The sequence below is a fragment of the Hesperophylax consimilis genome, chromosome 19 (assembly GCF_061612785.1).
Source record: "Hesperophylax consimilis isolate HC1 chromosome 19, BYU_Hcon_1.0, whole genome shotgun sequence".
NCBI classification, from domain to species: Eukaryota; Metazoa; Arthropoda; class Insecta; order Trichoptera; family Limnephilidae; genus Hesperophylax; species Hesperophylax consimilis.
In genome coordinates this window covers 21,792,878-21,803,842 of record NC_142854.1, presented here as the reverse complement: position 1 = coordinate 21,803,842, position 10,965 = coordinate 21,792,878, and the positions used below count along the sequence as shown (strand labels likewise).

Genomic DNA, 10,965 nt, shown 5'->3' with positions numbered 1-10,965 from the left:
TGTAACAAATTCTTCAGAATCAATTAAAATGAAGGCTAAAAGTGTGGATAGATTTTTTTACTAAGATTACGAAAACGTTAGTAATTTTTTTTAGAAATGCATAGTATTATTTTTAATGATGGATTTTGAATGATTTACATGAAAATGTTCCGTCTCCGATTATATTCCCTTAATTTTGTAAAATTCCACACTGATTATTTTTTTTATACGGCAACACTTTGATATCCGGCGAATTTTTGAATTTGACGTTTAACGTTCACTAGATTTATTGTTTGTTCTCTGCGAGCTTAACCACTTAACCTTTGATTTGACTTTTTGCATGAGTAGGTGGTTTGGTATATTTATGCTTTTTGCTAAAGATGGCGGTGTTTTGACAGATGTTATGAACAGAACTCCGTACAATTTCATGCCATTTTTGTGACATTCGTGTGTAAAACGTTCTTTTTTAAATGACTTTCGGCTAGTTAATTACCGTTTTTTTGCACATATAAAATTATGTCCCGTCTTTCCGGTTTATAAAAAATGGTCTGATTTTTCGAGTTGAAATTTTAAAAAAATCACCAGGGTTTCAAAAATACGATTAAAAAAAAATACGGAACGTCTTAGAATATTTGCCTAAACCGGAATTTTTTTTAAATGTGATGCATGTGGCCTATTATCGGTCCAATCCTTTCTAATCCTAATGTTTCTGTTTTTAACATTTACGTATTTGAAATTTTGAATAAGAAGCCGGTTTTTTTTTTTTTTTTTTTTTTTTTTATAGTGAATACCTCACAAGAGTCCCAACTGCTCCCGTCTGGAGCCAGTGAGACTATGGCATCCCCAAATTGGGGGATGTTGTGAGGCTGAAGGTAAGTGGGGAAGGGAAAGAAGAAGGTGGGGAAGTACCTGGCTATTCAGATCTAGTCACTAAACACGGCTAAAGCCATTTGGAGCAACGTTTCAATTCTGAATGGTGGTCTTACACCAGGGCGATACTGGTAGTATCTTCCACTCTGGAACGTGCCGCAAATATACTATATATTATTTTAATTAATTAATTGTGAAATAACACAAATCAATCAAATAAAATTTATTTGCGCACGCCGGGTTCGAACCCGCGACCTTCGGAAAGGCAGTCCAATGCGTTACCACTGGACTATGCCGGCCGTCAGTTGCCGTCAGCAGATGTCAGGTAGGTAGCTGTCATTCGGATAAAACGAAATTAATTGTCGCCTTTGACGGAACAAAAGCGCATAGATAATTGTTTAATTAAAGCCAAAATCTATTTCAACACTTTATTTGGGCCTTTTTGTCTTTCTTAACAAAATCGAGTAAATTTGACAGTAGCAGGTTGTTGTTGAAAGGAAGCCTTACCTAGATCTTACCGCAAATAAATTTACAGATTGATATAAACGGTCGCATGAGCATTTACACAGGCACAGGTCGAACCTCCGAACAACTTCCGTGATCATTAATTACCACAAGTCGGATGCATATGTAAACGCTCCTGTGAGCTGTGAGTGACCTGTCAAAATTCAAAATATTAATAATATAATAAAAATTTTTAATTGCGAGTATAACCCCAGTCTTAAAGTACCTCGTGGGTAGATAAGTAGGTACCTACCTACTTACTGAAAGAGTGTGACTTATGTACCTACTTAATTATTTTTTTTGGAAGAGGGAGTTTGAAGAGCCTAAGCTTACTAATCTAACTAACCTAACCTAAAATCTTAGATAAATTCACACAATGAATCGCGGGTTCAAGCCCCGTCCGTACCTGCATGGCTAATATTTACGGAATGAACATTTGTTTTGGCTTGAGTCTGGGTGTTTTACGTAGCGTAGGTACTTATAATTAATATGTATTTACAAAAGTCTGTTGTCTGTTGTGGGGTGTGAAATTTGCATGGTTTTGCTTGCAGGGTGACTCTAAGGGAAAAGGAGATGGTGGTGGTGGGTTAAAACGTAATATAGGTGGCAGTTCATTTAAAAAAATAGATTCATTTTTCACAAAGAAACCAAGGCTTGAGATTGCTCACTCGAAAAATTTACCTACAACAACTACAGAGGATAATAATTGTACTGCCGATGCTTCTGCTTCTTGCTTTGCTTCTACAGCTATAACATTGCCTACATTAACCTTAGACGATGAAAAAACATGCTCTCCTGTTATTAACGATATTCAGCCTATATTATTATACGTCGACTTCTGATTCTGATCAGATAAAGACTTCACTTTCTCAATCAGAGTTTGCTTCAGATATTGCATGTTATATAGGGAAAAATATAGATGATTCATCTACTAAAGCTATGTTGCTTGAAAAGCATTGGCAGCCTCCCCCTAATTACACTTTCCCGCACTGTGTTGTTAATAAAAAAGGAAAACAAACAAAAAAATATGCGAATAAGTCTCACCTTGAAAAGTTTCACAGGCTTGTTTTGTCGCATAAAGACCAGGGACTTTACTGCAAGTACTGTGCTTTGTTTGCCGTAGCTCCTGGAGGTGGTGTACAGAAAAAAACACCCTTATATCGACTCGTAAAAGAACCGTTAAAAGCTTTTGATAATTTGCTTGGTGAAAATGGTGTTCTATTGTTTATTTATTGTGGTATTTTAAGTAGGTACATAGTTATCTATGTCCTAATACAATCCTTATATACATATAATTATGGTAACACATTTAAAATGAATCAATCACATATTTTCTTAATTTAATTTTAAATGTTTTTATGTTTTCTTCTGATTTTATTTCTTCTGGTAGCTCTCCAAATATCTTCAACGCTCCGTACATCAATGACTTTTGACTCTGTGTTTTTTTCCTGAAGGGGAGTCTCAATTCATTTCTTTTCCTTGTCTCATGTGTGTGTTTGTTCTGCAATTTATCAATTTTTCTCAGGAATTCACTAGACGTATGGCCATTGATTATCTTGTAGATTAAAAATATGGTATTAAAGTAAATAATTTGTTTAAATGACAAGATATTTAACTCCTTCAAAATGTTCTTAATTTTTGTGTATCTATTTTTCTTCAATATGGTTCTCATTGCTCTATTTTGTAGAATTGTCATTTGTTTCATTAAACCGTCGTTGGATAAGAATAGAATGCTGCTACAGTAATTTATGTGTGGTACAATAATTGCGTTGTACACATTTTTACTGGAAACTGTGTTAAGGAATCTTCTTATTCTTCCCAACAGTGAGATTTTTTTGGCAATCTTTTTAATAATTTGTTTTGTATTTTGAGCAAAAGTTAATTTGGAGTCAATTATTACCCCCAAATATTTCATTTCAAATACTTCTTTCAATACTTCACCGTCTATCAATATGTCTTTTTTTGTTTGCGTTACTCGTTTTCCAATGTTCATGAATTTTGTTTTGTTTACATTCAATTTAAGTTTATTTTTCTTCAGCCATATTGATATATTATGTAGGTCTTCATTTAGATGGTTCATTATGAGTTCATAATCTTCTCCTGTTATATAAATCAGTGCGTCGTCTGCAAATAATCTTATTTTACAATGTTTCAATACTTTCACCATATCATTAATGTACATTATAAAAAGAATAGGTCCGAGAACCGACCCTTGTGGTACTCCCAATGTAATCTTTACTGGTTCGGATATTGTCTCACCCACTTTTGTGGTTTGATATCTATTACTTAAATAATCCTTGAACCATTTCAATGCCTTTCCTTTTATTCCATTTTTAGATAGTTTTTTAATAATTAAAATTTTAATAATGCTAACACACCAGCGAAAAAAATACCACGAATCAGCTGTCGAAGCAGGGAAGAACTTTTTGTTGACTTTTCACAAGCCAGAAATTAATATAATGAACCAAGTAAATAGTCAAAGACTGACACAAATAAATGAAAATAGAGATCGTTTGCGACCAATCGTAAAAACTATTATATTTTGTGGCCATCAAAATATACCGTTACGTGGCCATCGCGACGATGGTAAATTGTTGAGCCATGACAGCGTGGTAGCTGATGAAGGGAATTTTAGAGCCCTTTTAAAATTTCGTATAGATTCTGGCGATACTGCATTGCAGCAGCATTTAGAATCTTCAAAATCCAACGCCACGTACATCAGCAAGACTGTACAAAATGAGTTGATAGATATTTGTGCAGAAATCATTCAGGAGAACATTTTACAGAATGTGCGGGAAGCAATTTTTTTTTCAATTTTGTTCGATGAAACAACAGATATATCACATATCTCACAGAAGAGCCTATCATTTCGATATTTTCATAATGGTATTATAAAGGAACATTTTGTGACTTTCTGTGATACTTACGATGCTCTTAGACGTGAAGAAAACAATTCAGGTGATATAGAGCCTCGATTGACAGGTGTAGCATTGGCGAAAATTGTTGAAAATCTGTGTACTAAATTTAATTTAGATTTAACTAGGTGTGTGGGTATTGGAACTGACAGCTGCTCGGTTATGGCATCAGATACGAAAGGTGCAGTGCGAGAATTGAAGAAAATAGCCATTCACGCCAAACGTTGCCCATGCAACAACCACGTACTTAATAACTCGTTGGCTAGATCATCCCAAGTAGTTTCTTGTCGCAATACTTCTGGCACAATGAGAAAAGTTGTAGCTTTTGCCAATGCATCCGCTAAGAGGCATGAAATTTTTAAAAAAGGATTCGGAGTTGCCTTGCAAGGTATCTGTGAGACACGTTGGGTAGAGAGGCATGATGGGCATCTTCAATTTCAAGGAGACAACTTGGTCAAAACTTGTAGCGCTTTGGAGAAGATTTCTACATGGCAAGACAGTAAAACCGCTACTGATGCGCATTGCTTGCTGCAAGCATTGCGCAGTTCTGACTTTATTATATCCTCCATCTGTTTAAGTGATATATTAGGTGGGTACTTGCCTATATTATTTTGTTTCTTATTGTTTGGATAATGAACATACGTACTATACCTACTTGAATATTATTTTGTTAATTTGTTTGTGTTTCAACAAAAACAATTTTAACTACCATTTAGATATATTAAGTCATAGATCCTTAATTTATTCACCCATAACTCACAAACAGTCACATACTAACTTTTTATTTTTCAGGTACTACTGTATCTTTAAGAAGATTTTTTTTTTTTTATGTGACACCTCACAAGAGTGTCCCTGCCTGTGCAGTGTACAGACAGGGGAACTATGTCACCACCCGGTTGGGCGGCGTTGTGAGGCGGAGTAAGGTAGGGGCTGTAGGAAGGGATTTGTTAATGCGGGCCTTGAAGAGGCTCGGATTATAGGAGGGAGGAAAAACAGATGCCGGTAGCTCGTTCCACATACGAGCCGACTTACACAAAAACGAGTCGTAAAAACGGCCCGTTCTCATGAAGCCAACGTCAACCGTGAACGGGTGTTCAGTTCGTGTCCGTCGAGTTTCGCGCCCGTGCACCGGTGCATCAGGAATCAATGCTGCTAGCTCCTTGGAGCAGGCTCCATTGAAATACCTGTAGAACAGACACAGCATGCCTACATTGCGTCTATGCATCAGAGAAGGCAATCGGTCTGTTAACAACGGATTGTCAATCAGACGGATCGCTCTCCTTTGCACAGACTCAAGCAGGTTTATCAAGTATTTTGGGGCACCAGCCCAAAGGTGGCTCCCAAATTCAATAGTTGGGCGGACTTGAGACTTGTACAGGGTCAGCAGCTGGTCACTGTTGAAGAATCTCCTAGCCCTGTACAAGACGCCCAACTTTTTGGAGGCCTGATTTACTCGGGCTTCTATGGATCCCCGATACTTGAGCTGGTCTGATATAGTAACTCCAAGCATTTCAATGGAGTCTTTATTGGGGAGAGTGCTCCCATCAAATTGCACCAGACAGTCATTGATCTCCCTCTTTGCCGAAATCAGACACGCTTGGGTATTTGAGACGTTGAAACTGACCAAGTTGGCCTTACCCCAGGCACGAACCATCTTTAGGTGGTGGTCAATTTTTCGCTTCAAAACTTCCCGAGCTGTTCGGACATCATAGGTGGAAGGGGGCCTGTCAAAAAGATAACCCTCGTGAACGGTGCTGTCATCAGCGTAGCAGTGAATTGGTGCACATTCAACGAGATCGTTGATGTGCAATAAAAACAGCGTCGGAGACAGCACAGATCCTTGTGGCACCCCCGCATTGATTTGGTGCGGTGAGGAAGAAGAGCCGTCAACCACGGTTTGAATTGTTCTTCCCCTCAGAAAGTCCGCAATCCAACTATGCAGGGTTGGATGGATCCCATACGAATACTGCAATCGAACTCCATTGATTTAAAAAAAGCTGCGGACGCTATTAACGATACTTTAAGTGTTCTACAAAATAAAAGAGAAAATGTGGACATAATTTACCGACAGCTTTTTGAAGAGGCTAAAGAAGTAGCTGAGCAGCTAGATGTAGAAATTAAATGTCCCAGAATAGTGTCAAGACAAATACATAGGGCCAATAATCAACCTGCTCAATCTGCTGAAGAGTATTTCCGCAGATCCATATACATCCCTCTTCTGGATTCAATAATAAGTGACCTACAGGACCGTCTGTCTCCTGAAATCCTTAATTTTTTTCAGCTAAGCGTTTTCATGCCAAAAAGCGAATACAGTAATCAAGACATTGAAACTGTGAAACAACTAGCATCCGATTATACATTGTTATTAGATAATACTCCAGTTTCTATCATTGTAAATGAATATCGGCTGTGGATGATGAAGTGGCAGCGTAGTCAGGACATACCGCAGTCGATTTCTGACATTATTTTAAATTGCGATATTGAGATGTATCCTAATGTAAGAAATTTTTTATGTATTATGGCTACACTACCTGTTAGTGTAGCGACAGCGGAAAGATCTTTCTCTACGTTACGAAGAATCAAATCGTGGCTAAGAGCTTCAATGGTTGAAGAACGCCTAACCGGACTGGCACTTCTCCACGTTCATAAAAACGTACCAATTGAAGTAGATGAGGTGATAACGCGTTTCGGGAGAAGAAGTAAACGAAAAATTGATTTTGTTATTTAAGATGAAGCTATACGTTTTTTTTATTTTATTTTTATTTTTTTATTTAGTAACTAGGTATATTACATTTTTTTAAACATTTTTATAAGAATTATATATATTTATATGATTAATTGATATAGATTTTTATAGTCCTCCTCACTAGGAGATCCTGTGCTGAGGGGGACTAGGTTTTGAATAATTTTTCAGCGACTTCTATGGTTCGACTTCATGTTTTGGGTAAGGTTTTCCAGAAACTTCTACGGCGATGTTTTTAATAGGCTAGTGAGTTCTTTTTCCGGTAGTTCCTTAAGCCAAGATTTAATGTCCTTAATGTAGTGATTTTTGGTTTTAATTTGTTTGATACTAAGTGGGAGTTTGTTATATACCTTTATTGCTAAAAAATTAGAACTTTTTTGTCCAAAGGTAGAGTTACACTTTGGTATATTTTGTATCTCTGTTTCTTTGGCTCTGGTTTTATAAGTATGTGAGGTGTTTACTTCTGAATTATTTTTGAGGTGGTGTACCTGAATGTTTTTGGCATAGATTTTCTGTATACTTGGAACGTCAAAATGCTTAAAAATTTCTGTTGTTGACGTCCTTATGGGGAACTTTAGTATGGTGTATGTAAATTTGATAAAAATACATATACCTAGTTTTTTTAAAGTATGTATTAGTTACATTTTGTTAATGTATATATATATACATATATATACATATTATATTTCACTTAATCAAGTTTCTTTTTATTAATATATGTAGCTGGGAGCAGTTCCTTGATAATGTCTAATACTGATATTTGTTTGTCGAGTCAAATTCTGCAAATGCAGAATGCTACGGATATGGTTGGCGAGTGGAAACGTTTTAAGCAATCATTTCTTTTATATATGGTGGCGAATAACTACAACGAGGAAAAGGAAATTCAAAAAGTTGCAAGATTCCTACACACAATACTATGTTGAAGACACACCTGACACCATGTTATATTGTGGTGAAATAAGAACACGATTAATAATTGTAATCTGTACTGTATTGGTTGACAATTGACATTACACGAGCCTACGCCGCCCGGGCTTGCGGAGCAAAAGACAATCTTAATGATATACCTAGTGTTACCATATCCAACAATACCTACTTTTTACTTGTACAAATTATTATCAAAATTAAATTATAACTTCTTGTAACTGTAACTGACCGGACCTAAGTCCTCCATCACAACACAAGCAAGCATTTTCGGCTTTCTGTGGTGGTGGTAGGAGTTATTGTTGGGTTATTCGTAACCCGGGAATGTTTATCTTTCTTTAAAAAAAAAAAAAAACTTGACCACGACTACGTAACCCCCCCCTGGCGCCAAAGCTGGATCCGCCCTTGGACAGAACTGAAGAACATGGTGAAGAGAAATGTTTGTTGTGTTAAAACCATGAAGTTTCATTTAAAGGAATTGGTTAGAAGAATGATTAAAGACGAAAACATTCCTCAACCCGACACACTGAACAAATGTTTTTATCCATCAGATAAAGTTATACAATCTCACATGTATAAGGCGCTCTTCCAAATAAAAAAGAGTAAGTTTGATCAAGAAGCAACAGAAGAGTTAATTAAAAGCTGGAAAGCGGACGCAGTAGACGACAACTTTTTCTTCCGCCCATATGCTGCGGAGGTCGAAGATGCAGAAGAGGACTCGACGCCGACTTCTTTATCTACAATTTTATTCTGTCACCAGACCAAATGGCAGCGTGAACTCCTGCGGCGCTATGGCAACAACATATCTCTTCTGGATGCCACGTACAAAACTACAAAATACAGTTTGCCACTTTTTTTATAACAGTAAAAACCAATTGTGGCTATTCTGTTGTTGGCACTTTTGTGGTGCATAGTGAGGCATCTACGCTTATTGAGGAAGCGTTGAGTGTTTTTTCGTTGTGTAACCCAGAGTGGAAACCAATGTATTTTATGACCGACTTCTCAGAATCTGAGATCAATGCTCTTGAGAGAACGTTCCCAAAATCGGTGGTGTACCTCTGTGCGTTCCACAGGGAACAATCATGGAACCGATGGTTGAAAAAGAAGGGTAATGTGCCTAACGATGCAGAAGCTACTTTGAAGAAATTGTGGAGAGGGCTGGCAAGTTCGCAGTCTAAAGATGAGTATCTCTGCAACTTGGAGAGCATGAATAACGATGAAGTGTATATGGAGTGCACAAATGCCAGAAGCTATTTTCAGAGGGAATGGTTACCATGCTACCGTCGGTGGGTCCAGGCGTTTCATAGACCCGATTTCCTAGCCAAAGTCACCACCAACAATGGCGTAGAAAGCCAGAATAAGGTTTTGAAACACAGCTTTCTAAAACATTCGTCCGACAAGTCTCTTTCTGGCATTTTAAGGATAATCATTGAGCAGTATTTACCTGAGTCATTGAAGAAATACACGGTGTCCAATGCTCAGCTGCATTCTTCATATAAGCCTTTCAATGAAGAAATCCCGCCTTTCCTTAGGAACCGTCCGAAAGAGTTTGTTCAACGTGTTATGAAACGATACATGGCTGCGAAGGATGAATATGACGCGTCGAAGATCGTTGATATGAGTGTGAAGGACTATTCATGGTTAGAAGTGAAACGGACTTTGATTGCTGGTACACTGTCGCCGAATCGTGCTGTTCTTGTTATGACTTTAAAACATGGAGAACTCCATGTAAGCACATGTGCGCCATTTTTCTTTATACGGAGTATACTTTTGATCATTTGTCAAAAGAGTTCCGAGATAATCCATACATTTCTCTTGATGAAGAGTTTTCTTCGGGAATGCTTTATGACCAAGCAAATGAGACGCAAGCCTATCGCCAAGAGATGACTCTGCCAGTACGACATCTTGTGACGATGCTATTGATGGCATAGAAGCTGAGACTACGAGTAAGCCTTCTTCAGTGGAACACAACAGAAATCTGGCGCAGAAATACCGTGAAAGCTTGAAGATGATGGCCGATTACTCGTACCTCCTAAACGATGACCCCACGACTATGCTGAAGATGTTAAATTTCAATAATGAAAATTTGGCTGAAATGAAGGCAAAACTCCCTACATCCAATGAAGGGCTTATTTTAGAGAATTCTCAGAAGCAGGTTCAAAGGTCACGAACAAATGCAATAAAGAGCAAGTATCTGGAACTTCCACGTAATCAAAGAAAAAAGAAGAATGAAAACAAGTTTGTTGGGCGTGTTGGAGCTGTAGCTGACAGTTGGCGAACAGCCACAGACATTGTTATTCACTCGGATGATGATATGTGTTAGAAACAATCATATCGAGTCATTCCTCGCCACTTGCTATAGTGCAGTGCAACGTGTTCGCATGTTGTGCAACGTGTCCACGATTTCATAACAACCGTGTTCAAAATGTCTTCAAGTTGACCATGTAGGTCTTATGCTTGTAAATAAGCTATTTTAAAGTGAATTATATGTGAATTCTTGTTTGAGATGCAACAAGTTTAGTCTATACTCCTATAGGTCCTGTGCTTTTAAGTTTTAATAAGCTAATTTTCTGTGAATTATGACCATGTGAATTCTTGTTCGAAATACAACGTGTGTGCGTCCTCTACTGTATCTGCGTACTTATCCTGTTCATCGTTTGAACCACTTTGTAAATAATTTGGTGTTGCATGAAGGCATTATAGTGTACTTCTGTAGTTCCTATTACTTCTGTAGGTCTTCTGTAAGATGTGCGTGGGCTATAATGCTCTTCTTCAGACCGCAGTTTCAATAAACGGAAGTTTTCCGATGTGACGTCAAGCTGTCTGGCCAGGCCTACCGAATTTTAGTTGAGAATATAAATAAATAAACAAATTCTTTATTTCAGTTGAACAATACATTGTTATATAAAGCGTCAAATTAAAATAGATTTATAAATATATTGTAGAAATATATTTGTTGCTGTTATGTTATGTTGTTAGTATATTGCCGGTTCAGTTAGGTCAAAGAGAAGTATTGTAGATAATCTAGCC

General features: G+C 37.3%; 1 pseudogene; it reads left to right on the top strand.

Moving 5' to 3' along the window:
* The first annotated feature begins 1,140 nt into the window (after positions 1-1,140).
* On the top strand, positions 1,141-6,998 carry LOC149414986 (52 kDa repressor of the inhibitor of the protein kinase-like; annotated as a pseudogene).
* The last annotated feature ends 3,967 nt before the right edge of the window (positions 6,999-10,965 follow it).